Source organism: Gopherus flavomarginatus, chromosome 2 (genome assembly GCF_025201925.1).
Source record: "Gopherus flavomarginatus isolate rGopFla2 chromosome 2, rGopFla2.mat.asm, whole genome shotgun sequence".
Classification (NCBI taxonomy): domain Eukaryota; kingdom Metazoa; phylum Chordata; order Testudines; family Testudinidae; genus Gopherus; species Gopherus flavomarginatus.
The window spans coordinates 268,859,566-268,876,224 of NC_066618.1; the positions used below are offsets into that span (position 1 = coordinate 268,859,566).

Here is a 16,659-nt window from a genome sequence, read left to right on the forward strand (position 1 = left end):
ATGGTTTCTCTGGAAATAATATTAAATTGTTTTAATTTGTACTAAACCTTTGCTAGTATAAGTGTAGTGACATCACTGGATAATTGATAAATCATTTTCTAAAACTTCCTAGTATCATATTCCAGCATTTAATTGTCTTCAGAATTATTTAATTTCCTTTCGTCAGAAGGATTCATGGTTGCATTTTCTTTTATGTATATTGAATTTTGAGAGCCTGTCACTGTAAATGGTAGTCCTGTACATTGACCTCAATGGGTATGTCTACACTGTGGCTGGGAGTCAGCCTCCCTGCCTAGGTAGACAGACTCGCACTGGTGGGCCTTGAGCTAGAGTGCTAAAGCTAGCAGTGTGGACATTGTGGATTTGGCTGAGCTTGGGCTGTCAAGCAGTCCTGTACTAGATGGTAGATGGACTAAAACTAGCCTGTTATGTCTCTCCTATCCCTACCTTCTGTTAGTCTGATTTTGAAAATATAATTCAAATATGTTCTGGGAATGTTTGAATTGTGCAGTACTTATCTCAGTGTAATAGCTGGAAGGCTATAAACTTGCTCTTGAGTCAAACTGCAATTCATTGAACAGTTGTTCACTTAAAAAAAAAAAAAATCACCATGCAGAGATTATGGGCATTGGCCAGGCAGATGGCACTTGCAGTACTGCAGTGCTATGTGTTCTTTAAGTGTTACTTCAGTGCTGGTTGTGGAATTACTTTGCAGGACTTTCTTGTTTTGAGACTTTATCTTGCCACCTGATATGCAAAATAGTTGAAGGTGCAAATGATTAACTTTTTCCAGCATCACCATGCTGGCTGCAGCTCATCTGTGTCACAGCTGTTGGATAAAGTTGGAAATTACCATGATATGGTAAAGGTGGGTGTGGATCTTTTGTGTGGCAGTTGACTGATTCCAGATTCTGTTACAATGCATTAACAGAGGTAGTCAGTATGCCTTTTTAATTTGGTAATGATTTCTTGTTTCTTAATATTTTTGTATTAGTAAATTTCTCCATGTATTCTTAGGACTTAATTTTGTCCTGTGGTTTTGTTGGTTTTATAAAATCAGCATTGGTGCATGACAGTTGTTTGAGCATTAGTAATAGCGCCTGCGTATCTTGTGAGCACTTAGCAAAATTTTATTTTTTAGATTTATAAAATTGCAGTTACTAGCTTCAAGCATCAACTAAATTAAACTAGTTTTTTGCAAAATTAACCCATTTTCGTGGGTTTTTTTGGACAGACAAAATATCGCTAGTCCTGTCTTACTAGTAAGTCAGTCCTCAGTCATCTTGGAGGCTTTCACAGGAGTTTTGCAAAGTTGAATCAAGAACTGAAATTCTCCTAATAAATAGGTTAAAGGCACTTAAAGGATATTTCTAAAATGAAATCACCCTTTCTTTTCTTTTGTGGATCCACTAAACCCAGATGCCCTGCAACTGGTGGCATCTACTCAGTGGGATGCCCTAGTACAGTCTGTTGATATTTCTTAATAGATAATCTGGAAAGCAGAGCCTGTATATTAGAAATAATATTTGTGATGTCCTTCTCCACACCACTGAATATTGTATCTTTCAACATTTATGTGGACTATAAAATAAGATTTTATTTTTTTAAAAAATGCTAACATTTTAGGGCTTGAGGAGATCCTGGCTCGCAACATCTTTGTAGGTGGGCTTTCATCTCGAGTGCTGTTCTCTAAGGATTTGATAGCAGTATGATGCATGTATTGACATCATGTGGAATGGGAACTGCAGTTGCACAGGATTTGAATTTTATGAACTTGACAAAAAAGAGAGTATTTGAACAATAGCAATGTCCTGCCATGTCATTTAAGATATTTGGGACATTTCAGCATTTGAGTGCTTTTCTCCCCTCTTCCCCCACGAATATAGTTGGAAATTTCATGAATACTACTGAATGTATATAGGGGCTTTCTAACCTACAGCTCATTGTTTCATCTTCGTATTTTTCTAATGCTTAATGCAACCCTTCCTCCCTCTTTCCCCCCCCCCCATAGTACCCACAATGTCCTGCCATAGGCAAAGTATAAAAACAAAAGAAGGTACAGCCCTTGACCTGAACAGCTTATGCTCTTACCCTCTGGGGTCTTCTTTAGTAGGAAAGGATGATGGCTAATTCATATTCAAAACGTATAGCTAGTAAAATAACCCAAAAGGGCAGTGCTAAGTTATATGTTGTCACATAGTCTTGGCTCCCATTGTTAGTGTATATTTAGTCACCGATCAGGCAAATGCTTTTACACATAAGTAATTTTACACATAAGTCCCATTGAAGTCATTGTGACTATTTGTGTGTACATAGATACTCAAGTGCAGTGGTTCTCAGACTATTGTACTGGTGACCCCTTTCACCCAGCAACCTCTGAGTGTGACCCCCCCCTTCTAAATTAAAAACACTTTTTAATATATTTAACACCTGGCGGCAAAGCAGGGTTTGGGGTGGAGGCTTACAGCTCATGACCTCCCATGTAATAACCTCGTGAGGGGTCCCGACCCCTAGTTTGAGAACCCCTGCTCAAGTGTATTCGTGTATTAGTGTTTGTAGGGTTGAGATAATAGTAACTGGATCTTGCATGCAGTGAGACTCATTGGTCTCTTGGCTTAGCATTGTACATCACTGTGTTTACATAGCCTGACTTGCAGCCTGACTTGCATCCACTTCAGTATTATGATGCATCTGATTTCCTTCACTTCCTCTCATTCCAATGTATTTTTTCTTCCGTGGGTTTCAAATGAAACTGTTCTCAGTGGTAAAAAAGAGCTGTTATTTACTGATGAACAGGCAAGAGAAAAAACTTGATGGGGATGCATTTTGCATAATTGTTATATATTCTTTCTCCTCTTGAATTGCAGCTAAGTCAGACGGTGTCCTTTTAACTCAATCATTTTGTTTTTATCTCTCAGGAGGCTGGTGCCACAGAGTCTTGTGTACTCTTCCTGAAGATTTTTGTTCTTTCAGTTTTTGATAGGTACTTACAGAAGTATGATTCTTTCTGATATTCTAGACAGGCCAGAGGATTTGCAAGTCACATGTTCACCTTCAGCAATGGATTTCAGACTCCTCTAGCTTTTCTGTGATCTGCTTATTTTCCTTGGTTTCCTATTCGTGTTTGAAGGACACACGCAAACATAGGGAAACTGACTATACAGGGACAGTCTGATTGAAAATAACTCTACACCAACCACTATCAAATGCACAAAGTTGGAAAAAATATATGTAAATCATTTTTGAAAGAAATGGATCTTGCATGTTATAACGAATGTAAATAAAGGATGTTCAAATAGCATGCTTCTAAATTGATGATGGCCCCATTTTGGAGTTAGATTAAATTGTGTCTTTTTGCAACAATTTCTGTCTCATGAGAACTGAGCAGAAGTCTGTCCAGTGGTGAAAAGAACAAAACTCACCCCCCATTTTAGCTTTCTCTAGAAGTCATGCTGAAACCAAGCAAAGATGCTTCTAAAGTATAGCCACATTTTACAAGAATAGGTCAGCTTGGTGCGTGTTTTGTGATCTTCTGCTGAAACCAATGGAAAATGGAGCTCCATATATAAGATTTGGGTAGACCATAAGCTTTTGAAGTATTTATTTTTGGCAAGTGCACTTTTCAGGTGTTTCCAAATGGTTAACATCATCCGAATCTGTGGTTTGTTGGATATTTTTATTTAAATGTATAATTTTGTTTTAATAAGGAACCATCATGCTTGACGAAATTACCTAATTATGTTTTTCTCCATTAAAAATCCTAAATACATAAAGTCATTAATAGTGAAAGGTATAAAATAATGTAAAATGAAATATTAGAACAGGTGTGTGACATCTTGACTTTCACAAATTCTGAAAATCGAGGAGGCTCTGTTCAATATAAAGCATGATGGTGGTATTTTAAAGATAACTGTAGAACAGATTGTGTCAGTCTTGCATTTGAAGAGTGAAAGTCAAATAAAAACTTTTGATAAATTGTCAGGTATTGGAATTGTCATCTACCTGTTAATTATTTCCATGCACACATGTGGCTGCTGTAGGAAAATAAATGTTTCAGGGTTTTAAAAAAGTAACCATTGCTGAGTTTGTTTTGGCACTCACTTTGCCATGTAGCAGTTTTTTCTGGTATGCTGACACATGGAGTTGCTTAGATATATTAAACATTTTTTCTTTTTCTTTGGCAAATGCTGTAAGTGAAACAGACATTTGTTCACACAAGTCATGTAAAAAATCTCATGCTGTATGGATTGACAATTTCAGACAAAAAGCTGCTTGGGAACTGTACAAAGATTAAGAAAGCATTTGTTTTTGAGATCTAGCAGATTTTTTTAATTGTGGTAAATGGAATTATGAACTTAAGTTCATGAAATACAAAAGTCCATCTTCATGTCAGTTTTTGTTCGATTTAAAACTACTGAATTAAGAGAATGACCAGAAGAAGAACTCATTGTAAGCTTGAAAGCTAGTCTCACTGGAAACCAGCAGAAACTGGTCCAATAAAAGATATTACCTCACCTGCTTTGTCTGTAATATCCTGGGACCAACATGGCTACAACAACACTGCAAACAACTATTTTATTGAGCTATTTAAGGATGGAGGTTGAAGTAGGTGTTTAATTTCGGATAAATGTAAAAGCTCACTTAAGAACATTTCATTCTCCCTTTCAGATCTCGGCTGGAAGAAAAGTAAGCCATTCGATATAGGAGCCATGTTAAAATTGTTTTATTTATATTACAGTAGTGAGATCGGGGTTCCACCGTACTAGGCACTGAACAAACACAAAGAAAGAGAATCTCTGCCCTGAAGAGTTAACAATCTAGGGTGTGGCTAGAATGAGAGAGGGACAGGAGCCCAGGTGGGGTGATAGGAGCAGAGGGAGACACAGACAGGCTGGGGACACAGGATTAGAAGGGGCTAAAAGAGCTAAAACCCCATAATGCAGAATCACTTCTAGAACCCAAAACTGAATTTCGGAATTCAGTCTCTGCAATCATCTGCTGTCAACATATAGCTATAAAACCCAGTGGCAAAGACTGTGTCATTCTCCTCTAGAGTGTGTTGCACACTGAGTATATTAGCTTGCTGCTGCTATCCGTTATTGCGTTAACTCTAGTGTTAAAGGGTCTGTCTGGTGGATAGCAATATCTGAACCCTGCTGATGACCCAAGTTAGGAGTCAGTATGATTCCAAATAGAAATTCTATTTTTTCAGTTTAAAACAATATTAGGAATTTGCTTTTTTTAAAAAACAACTGTGCAAAGTTAAGCACTCAAAAGTTAAGAAATGCCAGAATTAAGGTTACCTGAGCTACTTTAAATCCAGCCCCTTGTGAGTATGCATTATGATCTAGTCTTTTGGTTTGCTAGAGAGGAGTTGAAATTTATTGATCTTTAACTGTTTCTATTGGAATTAAAAATAAATAATTGAACACCTTTATAAAATGTAAAATAAATTTTTTAACAACAACAAGATTTGAGGCCAGATTCAACTTTTGACCTTTTTATTTTATGGAGTATTTTTTATAATGTAGTTCTTAGTATCCCCACTAACAGGTTTGAGAATACTATCACTATGTTTTGAATGGTATTCTTGTAGAGGATTTAGTAATAAACCTGTTCAGAGTAAGTAGAGCAGGGGTGGGCAACCTTTCAGAAGTGGTGTTCCGAGTCTTCATTTATTCACTCTGATTTAAGGTCTCATGTGCCAGTAATACATTTTAACATTTTTAGAAGGTCTGTTTCTATAAGTCTATAACATATAACTAAACTATTGTTGTATATAAAGTAAATAAGGTTTTTAAAATGTTTAAGAAGCTTCATCTAAAATTAAATTAAAATGCAGAGCCCCTCTGACCAGTGACCAGAACCCAGGCAGCATGAGTGCCACTGAAAATCAACTCACGTGCCTATCCCTGAAGTAGAGTATCTATCAGTCTGTCTCCCTTCAGTGCTTATATACCCCAATTGCCATAGTATGTGAGCATATCACAATCTTGAATGTGTAGATCCTGATAACACCCCTCTGAGAGACTAAGGGCTAGGCAAACTTTTTGGCCCGAGAGCTACATCTGGGTGGGGAAATTGTGTGCAAGGCCATGAATGTAGGGCTGGGGCAGGGGATTGGGGTGTGGGAGGGAGTGTGGGATCTGGGAGGGGGTGTGGTGTGCAGGAAGGGCTCAGGGCAAGGGGTTGGGGTGCAGGAGGGGGCTCAGGGCATGGAGTTGGGATGCAGGAGGTTTGCAGCTGGGGGCTCAGGACAGGGGGTTGAGGTGCAGGAGGGAGTGTGGGAGTGGGCTCAGGCAGGGGGTTGGGGTGCAGGAGGGGTGCGGCAGGGGGTTGGAGTGCAGGGTGCAGGAGGAGTTCGGGGTACGGGCACCGGCCCGGCCCTGCTTACCTCAAGCAGCTCCTGGGTAGCAGCGGCATGCAGCGGGGCTAAGGCAGGCTCCCTCTCTACTCCAGCCCTGTGCCGCTCCCAAAAGTGGCCAGCATGTCTGGCAGTGGCTCCTGGGGGTAGGGTGGGGTGGGGAAGGCGGCTCTACTGCATGGTGCCCTCACCTGCGGGTACCATCCCTGAAGCTCCCATTGGCTGCAGTTTCTCGTTCCCAGCCAATGGGAGCTGCAGGAGGTGGTCCTGCAGTGAAGGGCAGTGCACGGAGCCCTCTATCCCCTCCCCTCACCTTCCCCAGGGTCTGCAGGGATGTGGTGCTGGCTGCTTCCAGAAGCAGTGTAGGGCTGAGGCAGGAAGGGAGCCTGCCTTAGTACTGCTGTGCCACGGGGCTGGCAATCCTGCAGGCCAGTTGAAAGCCTTGATGGGCCATATCTGGCCCGCGGGCTGTAGTTTGCCCTCCCCTGGGCTAGACCATAACAGGATTTAGGCATGTAATTGCTACTTTAGGCACCTAAATAAAAAATTTAGATTCTCAAAACCCTGGCTCAGCAGCCACCTAAAGCTGTAGGTGCTTATGTTTCCACCAGCAAAGTTCCCAAAGTGTCTGAATTTCTGCTGATGGGCATATGCATAGCTGCCCTAGTTGTGATGCCACCAGGCTGCTTATCACCGTGGCTCCGGCAGTATCCTCAGAGTAAGTGTTCCTCCTCCTATCTTGCTTGCAGGCCCAATCCGCTAAGCATTCTCAGAGGCACTGTCTAAGAACATGCCTACTGGACTGGGCCCTACATGAAACACAGCACATTAGGGTGTGTTGGTGCTTCCCTTATGCCCTAGCGTCCAGTGGTAAGGGCATTCATCAAGGATATGGGAAATCTGGATTCAGGTCTCTGCTTGGAATCAGGTGGAGTGGGGATTTGAACCAGGGTGGGTCTTCCACATCCTCCATGTGTGCTCTAACCAATGAGCTGTATGGTATAAGAGGGCAAACCACCACCACCACCTGATCATCATCCCTTTTTTGTGAGGAAAGTGCTGACCTGGCTCAGGCACCTGACTTCAGGAGAGAATTCATAGCTGTGAATGCAGCCCAGAGTTAGTTGCCTATTCCCTTTCAGGGGCAGGGCTTGGGCCCCACCCCTCTCCTTCCATTTCCTATTAGCTAGCTTAGGCAGCTCCCTGCTCAGCATGCAGGCTTCTTTGAATCCTGTTCCTGGGTGCCTAACTTGGGGCTGAGGATTCCACTGGACAGCATGGTTCCTGAAATTAGGCATTGCAATGCTGAGCCTAATTCCTCTTTGTGGATCTAGCATTTAACAGTTTGCCCAAGGTCACACACTGTCTGCAATGGAGCACAGTACTGAACTTGGGTGTCTGAAGACCCTGGCTAGCACTCTGGACACTGGACCATCCTTCCACTGTAGGTACAACTTTCCTCTTATTCTTCAGCTCAGCTAATCAGATTTAGATTGACAGTGGGTTGTATCTTCTAGCAACAGCTATGCTCCAGTGAAGAAGGCTGCATTTGCCTAGAAGTCCAGCCTTAGCCCTACCTAAGGGAACAATCAGAAGTCTGTGTTTGGGTAGAATTTTCACATTGTTCTTGACATTTTCTATTCTCTTTATTTGCAAATGTGTCTAACTTTAAGCCTGAGTAGTTCCATTGACTTCACTGGAATTACTTGTGCACTTCGGCCCTGATTCAGGAAGGTACTTAAACAGGGAATTTACATCCAAACACAGAGTTCTGATTTGGTCCCAGACCATCCAGGGGTTTAAAAATAATCTCCACTAACAGCTTGGTCACATGTTCATGGAAGCAGTACATGGATTTGACCATGTATGTTTACACTTGTCTGCCCCATTTTGCTTGGAGGTAGCTGAATTCTGCACAAGCTGGATGTATCTGATGTTATGTGGGAACCCTGGTACTAGCTGCATCATTAGGATCTCAAGGCTATGGATAACTTCAACAGAAATCAGGTATATTGTCCTCAATAGCTAGTGCAAACACAACCTCTGCTCAGTCCTCATATTGTCTCCCACTCCCAACAAGCACAACTACTGTCTTGTTTGTTTGGATTAGACCTGTTTCACTTTCATCCAGATCCGTACTTCCGTCAAAGACAGGAAGAGTAGTGAGACTGTGTAGAATCTGGGTGTCATAGGTCTAAGTAGGGTTGCCAGTTTTGGTTGGCCATATTCCTGGAGGTTTCATCACACCACATAGTTTTTAATTAAAGATTAACCTTTAATTCCTGGAGATTCCAGGAGAATCCTGGAGGGTTGGCAACCGTAGATTTAAAGGTCATCAGCATGTTAACAATGCTGCAGCCCAAAATGCTCTCTGCCTCCCTTAGTGGCTTCACATACTTTTCAACTGGAGGAGGTCAGGTGGGATCCTGAGGGACCTGCACATTCTGGTGCCTTTGTGGAGGAGCAGCAGTTTTCCAACAGTATGCTCTGAGGGAAAGAAACAAATCTACAGAAGAGCCATTCCAACCAGCTGTATGGGAGAGGGTGGCATTTAGTAACAGCTGTAAAATTCTTGTTCTCTCTTACTTCTGCCTTGTTTTTTTGCAGTTTGAAGAAAATGATCTGGTCTTTAGTTTCAGAAGGTTACTGACCCTTTTATAAAAATGAATTTGACCATGGATAAAAACAAAAAATATTCTTGATTTTTGCTTTGAAGAATTTCATTCATTTTATAATTCACAAAATTTAATTTCTGTAACACTGAAACCAGTTACACAAAATGTGGAACTGTTCTTTCATGCAAGAGAGTCAGTAACTGCAAAACCATCTCCTGATAATACTCTCCTTCCAACCATGAAATTTAGAATGATCTCAGACTCTCTGTTGATATGTTTTTACTAATCAAATGTAGAAGTTGATAAATGCTCAAATCCTCACTTCACTTTTAGTCTGTTTAATGCTAATTAAAAAGAATCATGACAAATGGAGGATTAGTTCTTGAGCCAGAATGGGGATTATTAGTTTTTAAAAGAAATAGCTTGGAAAGGTTCATTGTTTAATAAAGAAATATGTGGCATTCTAAAGCACCTTAGCCCATATGATACTGATTATAGTATGTGTTCTTTAAGATGACATTTCTTTCCATTAAGAATGTTGGCTTCACAGAGTTAGCCAATAGCTGCTCCAGTGTTTTGTTTTAAACACTGAGAAATTGATAGGGGGAATTCCATATCGTAAGTTCTGCATGGTCAAGCAACATAGATATCGTTGCAATAACAGACATTTTTTCCCTGAACCTGAAATTCTTCTTGAGCTGGAAAGGATAAAATAGCCATTTGTATCTCAAACTTGTTCTTAAATCTTTTTTGCTGAGATATAAAGAATGTGAAGTACTTCTTCAGGTAAATTCAAACTTAGCTATGAGGGTATCAGCTTTTATTTTTCTACTTCCACAGCTGCTCTCATTTTTAGAACACTTATAGTATGTTTTTGAGATTGCATTTTAATTAAAATTTAGTTTCTCTTGGGCAGTTTTGGGTGAACATATATTATGAAATACTGAAAACCCAAATCTAAATTAACTAAGTGAGATTTGTAAATTCATTAGTTTTCCAGCAATGTTTACCTTTCTTAAATTTATTGGGTTTTACTTTCACTAGCTAAAATACTGCCTGAAGCATGCTAAAGTGCATGATAATTATAAACTGTCTGTATAACCACTGCCATTGAGGATGGTATTCAGTTGGGTGTGTGGAACAAATAAATGTCAAGTCTTTTAGAATATAACTGCTATTTTCTCCTTGTATGCAAAAGTACAATGAATTAGCTTTTGTCTGCCAAGCTGCATCTAAATTATAAAATCTTTCAAAGTCATACATGCAGAAACAGAGAATCTTGCCAATTGTGTAAATAATAATAATTTACTTATCTGTCTTCAACTCCTTATTAACATCCTCACAACATCCTGGGAGATAAGGGAGTACAGTAACTCCTTGCTTAACGTTGTAGTTATGTTGCTGAAAAATGGTACTTTTAAGTGAAATGATGTTAAGTGAATCGAATTCCCCAATAAGATTTAATGAAAATGTAGGGGGGTTAGATTCCAGGGAAATGTTTTTCACCAGATAAAAGACTATACAATATTATACATATACACAGTATAAGTTTTAAACAAACAATTAAATACTGTACACAGCAGTGATGATTGTGAAGCTTGGTTGAGGTGGTGGAGTCAGAGGGTGGGATATTTCCCAGGGAATGTCTTGCTGCTAAATGACGAACTAACAGTTGGCTGAACCCTCAAGAGTTAACATGTTGTTAATAGGTTTCAGAGTGGTAGCTGTGTTAGTCTGTATCAGCAAAAACAAGGAGTACTTGTGGCACCTTAGAGACTAACAAATTGATTTGGGCATAAGCTTTCATGTGCTAAAACTCACTTCATCAAATGCATGGAGTGGAAAATACAGTAGGCAAATGTATATACACAGTACATGAAAAGATGGGAGTTGCTTCAAGAATTATAACATTCAAAAACCAGTTGGAGAACACTTCAGTCTCCTTGGACACTCAATAACAGACTTAAAAGTGGCAATTCTTCAACAAAAAAACTTCAAAAACAGACTCCAACGAGAAACTGCAGAACTGGAATTAATTTGCAAACTGGACAGCATCAAATTAGACCTGAATAAAGACTGGGAGTAGAGGGTCATTACAAAAACTAAAAACTAATTTCCCCCTACTGTTACTCACGGCTTCTTGAAATGGGCCACCCTGATTACCACTACAAAAGTGATTTTTCCTCCTGTTGATAATAGCCCACTTCCACTTTAATTGTCTTATTAGAACTGACCCCGCACTTGGTAAGGCAACTCCTATCTTTTCATGTACTGTGACTATATAGCTGCCTACTGTATTTTCCACTCCATGCATCTGATGAACCGGATTTTAGCCCACAAAAGCTTATGCCCAAATAAATTTGTTAGTCTCTAAGGCGCCACAAATACTCCTCATTGTTTTTATTGTTGTTAATTTAGCCTCACACTCTACAAGGCAGCATGAATGGAGGGAGGAGACACAATAGAGGCATGTCAGTGGCTGCAAACATTCCCTGTGGAAACTGAACGTGATGAACCCATGCTATCCCACTGGACCACTCCCTCCACTTTCCAAAGTGCTGGAGGGGAGGGGGAAGCATGCATGCGTGTGTGAGTAAAAGACCGTGTGTGTGTGTGTGTGTGTGTGTGTGTGTGTGTGTGTGTGTGAGAGAGACACGCATTGCCTCTTTACACTAACCCCACTCCAAGTACACTGCCTTTTTAAGTAGATCAGCAAGTTGAGACAACAGCTGCTGCCAGCAAGCTACCTCCATCCTGAACCCTGTCCTGTTCCTCTCCCACCCCACCCCCCGTGGAGATGGGATACAGGAGTGGGGGGAAGGGGACACCCTGACATCAGCGCCCCTCTTCCCACCACCCCTTGCACAGCAAGCAGGAGGCTCCCAGGAGCAGCTCCAAGGCAGAGAGCAGGAGCAGCACGGAGCAGTAGGGGGAGGAACACCTAAACTGCCCAGCAATTGATAGCCTGCTGGGCGGTTACCACACAAGGAACTTAGAGTAGCTAATAAGGGGGATGCCGGTCCATCCTGGTTCCAAGTTCCCCCCACCAGTTAGCTCCAATGGGTTGTTCTTCCTGCAAGCAGTGGACAAAGCAAGCGGCTGCCAAACAACATTATAAGGGAGCATTGCACACCTTTAAACAAGCATGTTCTCTAATTGATCAGTGACATAACAACAAAACAAGTTAACCAGGATGACATTAAATGAGGAGTTACTGTATAATTCCCATTTCACAGATGTCCAGACTGAGGTACAGAATGACTTACTGCTCAAGGCTGCCGCTGGAGTATAAATCAGAATGAGGATTAGAACACAGTATTGCCCCAAATCACGATTTTCATGTAAGTCCTTGTGATAGTGGTGGGGCTTTTCTTAAGGCCTGAGCTATTAGTCTTGTTGATTTACATGAGGATCTCAAATTTTTCTTGGTAAACTTTCTAGCCCTCATGGTTGCAGCAAAGCTTGAAAACTTGACCTCAGTGCATTCTAAATGGTCTTCAACTGGAGGACAAATAAAAATGAAAATGTATAATTTTGAATCTTTGGTTTTCTAAAAAAAATCAAATCTCATGATTTTGTGGGCTTGGTTCATGATTTTTTTTTTAATGCTTCAGGTTGGCAGTGCTGAACACATGAGTATGTGAACTCCTAGTACAGTATTCAGAAAATTTCCCTTTTATTTTGCTGATGAGATTGAAAATCTTTAGACCTATTAATAGAAAACCTAGTAAAGTCACACCCTCCTTTCAAATCCTTCCCAACAATTTTAAATAGTTTCAACAAAATCGCTTCAGTAAAATACATTAACTCACCAATTTCTTTTACTCCGTGCCATTGTAAAAGCACTTTGTTCTTCCAGGTTCTGTGCTTTCTGTGTGAAATGCTGCACAACTCTTAAATGTCCAGAACTCTCACTTCAGCTGAGAGTTGCCATTTGTAAGTAAGGCATAAGACATTTTATTCAACATTTACCCAAAAAGGCACTTTTTGGGAGGTGATGGGTTGTTGGTTTAAAAATCTGAATTGTTCTGTTTGCGGTTGTGGTTCAGTGATGGGGAAAATATTAGAAACAGAAAATTAAGTGTAGTGCTCAAGAGACTAAGTGAGGCTTGGTGCAGGTAGGAGCAGAGCTTGCAGGGAAGGAATGTCTTTAAACTGCGCACGTAATTCATCTCAGACCTGAATGCTATGCACTACTGATCCGAGCCTGCTAATCATTCCAGATTGTGATCTTCTGATGTGACCATGTATCCAGTAGGTGCTAGTCGCAGATAATCAGTTTATACTTGTGTCCTAAAAAAGATGTCAAGTTTCCAGAAATAGGTGGCTTGGGATCTGAAAGGTCTGTGCTGTCTAGAAGAATACTGTGGTCTGCAACTAGAACTGCAGCAGCTGAGAGTCTATTTCCAAGCTATTCTGGAAGGGCCTACTTAACTGAAGGCGCTTCATTCAGACGAAAAGAAACACTCTCTTTTCAAGGAGAGCGAGCTGTCTGCTCTGTATGTTGTTGCAGTTGAAGTTATTGGATGCATTGGTTGGTTTGTTGTATTAAACAGCTCATTTAAGTTCCCAAACAGTTTGGTTTCTGTTCAGTCTCCTGGTTTGTTTGTTTGTTTTGTATTTTAGGGCATAAAATTAATAGCTATTGGAGAACATTATCCAAAAGCTTCCTTTTCAAATGGGGGAATATAAGAGTGTGTTTCTTTTTCTTTTGTGGCTACAGAACTAAGTTCTGTTACTGAGTAATTATTTATTTTGCTTTAAATAGCAAATACACCTATGGAAGCATGTAGGATCTCTGACACCTAGTTCTACAGCAAACCCTACCATCATTAAAATAATTATTCAGAAATGAACTCCGTCAGCATGTCACCTGCGAAAAATAGCTTCTTTCTCTGTAGGTCTTCGTATGTCATAACCAACACATTAAACTCCCCTCAGAGGGCCTTGGGCAACCAGTGCAGATCCAAAGCACTGGTATTATGATGCTTGCAGATACCCTGCTCAAGAAGCAAGCTATTGTGTTCTGCACTGGTTTCAGTCTCCAAATGGTTTAGATTAAATGTTACATCTTGTGATACATTATTACACAAATTATTCTTTTTGTTGCAAATATAGAGACAGTATTTCTCTCAATCGGAGACTACTAGACTAAAACACAGCGGCCCTAGGTTGCAGTCCCAGCTCTGCCACTGGCCTGCTTGGTGACGTTGGGCTAGTCACTTTCCCTCCCTGTGCCTGAGTTTCTGGATCTGTAAAATGGGGATATTGATGCTGACCTCCTTTGTAAAGTGCTTTGAGATCTACTGATGAAAAACAGTACAGATATTATTATTTTATTTTATTAGGGAGACAGCCAAAATAAAAACAAATCTCTGCAAACTGTTGACAGTTGAGCATATTAAATACATTGTTTTTGTCTGTTACCTTTGGTTATATTTCATCACAGATATTTTTAAATCACCTCATTATACAATTTTTAAAAACTTAGGGAAGTGGTGTACAGTATATTGCTGCTGTGTATAACTAATGCTAGAAATTGTCAAAGCCAATTGGGGATTTAGCTGCGCAACTCCCATGAAAAGTAGAAGTATCAACATTATTACCCAAACTGTAGTATGGCCAGGAAACATGGATTAACATGACTGCTCTTGTGAGTTAGACCTACCACACTGATCCCTCTTCACATCCCTTTGGTGGCTTCCTCTCTACCTCTGAATTAAATTTAAGTCCCAAAGCATGATGTCCTTGTTTTCAAGATCCCACATAGTTTGGCTTTTGTCATTTCATTTCCCCTTTGTTCTGTCCTAGCAGCATGCCTCGATGTTGCCGAGTTTCCACATGACCTAACCTTCACCCAGATTTTGTTAGCAGTGCTTTCTGTCTTTCCAGTTGCTCTTCAGAACTCCTTCTATCATGATGCCACGGACCTTCGTCCTCTTGGTTAAAAAAATGAGAGGAGTAGCATTTAAAAAAAATCTTGTGGAACCTCCAAGTTGTATTCATTACTGATAGGAGTAACCACATGGCCTTAGGCAGTAAGCATTCATGCTCCCTTATCCATTTAGTCCATGTACTTGTTACCCTTACTCTTACTGATTGTATGAAAGTTAATTTTAATCTCTTCTGGGCAAGGAGTTCATCTTTCATTTTTCCATTAAGTACCATGGCACCATATACCAACTACAGCAAGAATTTTCATGACTAGTGATGCTAAGATCTCAGTTCTGCATCACACCTGAAGTTTAATACTGAGACCTACACTTTATTTTGATATAGTACTGACTCAGAGGAAAGAATTATACCTACTATATTACCCATAGTAGAGGAAGAATTGTGGAAAATTAGAGGTTTATCTTCTAAGTACTAGTCTAATCCAATGCTGTTGAGTTTGGGATTTGATTACTTGAGTTATCACTTCTTCTAGAGCATAATTACAGAACTTGTGTTGCTTCTTTCCAGACTTGCTCAAGTTTTCATTTAATCTTAGAGGGCCAAAGTTGTTAATAGGAAGGATAAACTTCAGTAAATGTCAAGTTTCTTTCTAAGTATGCCATTCTCATTTTTTTTATGTTCTTGAATTCTGTTACAGTGAATGTTACATGCTTGCTTCCAACCTAGAAGAAATTAAATTAGGCAAATCCTAAAAGGATGAGTATGTAATTAGAGATTAATAAAGAATTAAGGGTAGCCAAAAATGTAGAGACTGCAGAAGACCATGCTTGACTATGTGGCTGGGATGGCGTGACATAAAGAAGTGAATTTTAGAAATATTATTTCACAGTGTGAAATAAACAGCTCTTTAATAAAAAATGAGGCAATATTTATTGAACAATTGTTCATTTCTAGGCAACCCAAGCATTTCGATATTTTCTTTACATGGTTTACTTTTGTTACTCATTTTTCTCAAATTTTGTGTGTTCATATAGAAAAATGTATGAGCGTAGTGTTAATGGGGGGGTGACTTTCTTGAGGACTCTGAAGGAGGGTTGCCCTTTTGTGACCTTTTCATAATTTAGCATTTTTTGCCCCTCGTCTATACCATGAAATTTGCTTAAAAAAAAAAAGTGTGAAAAAATCATAGCTCTGTTTATGAGAGATCAGCCTGTAAAGCAGTGGTCCCCAGACTTTTCATGGTCCTGTCCCCTCCATCCCTCTCTGCACATCGCCTCAGCAGGAACAGGGTCCCAGCTCCTGGGAGAGCAGACACGGACAGAGGTAAGCGGGGACGGAAGCTGTGGGCTGTGGCTGGGAATGGAGCCACAGCCAGTGGCCTAGGCTGGGGGCGAGGCCAGGTGCGGAGCCACTGCCAGGTTGGGGTTTGATGGCAGGGGCGGGAGGTGAGGCTAGGGGTGAGACCAGAGCAGAGCGGGATTGGATGGTGTGCCCTCCCAGTGCCCCACCTCCCCCGAATGTTCCTCTGCACCCCTCTGAGGGGTGCACCTCACAGTTTAGGGACCTTTGCTGTAAAGCTTCTACAGGTCCGAGATTTAATAAAGCCCATCCTCGGGCTCAGCCTAGTGTAACTTGTGGGAAAAGGAGGAAGAAAAATGGTACGTTTGTTTGTTTGTTTGTTTGTTTGTTTGTTTGTTTAGTTTAAGGAGAGACAGGAGGGCAGGCAAAAAGCAGCTATTTAGAATGTTAGGATCTCTTTCAAAGGAGATGGACTGGGGCAGAAAG

The 16,659-nt window shown here is 40.5% G+C and overlaps 1 protein-coding gene across 2 annotated transcripts in view; it reads left to right on the plus strand.

Annotated features, from left to right (window-relative positions):
* The window catches only part of EMC2 (ER membrane protein complex subunit 2), a 64,116-nt gene that overhangs the window by 32,382 nt on the left and 15,075 nt on the right, over positions 1 to 16,659 (plus strand). The window lies entirely within an intron of this gene.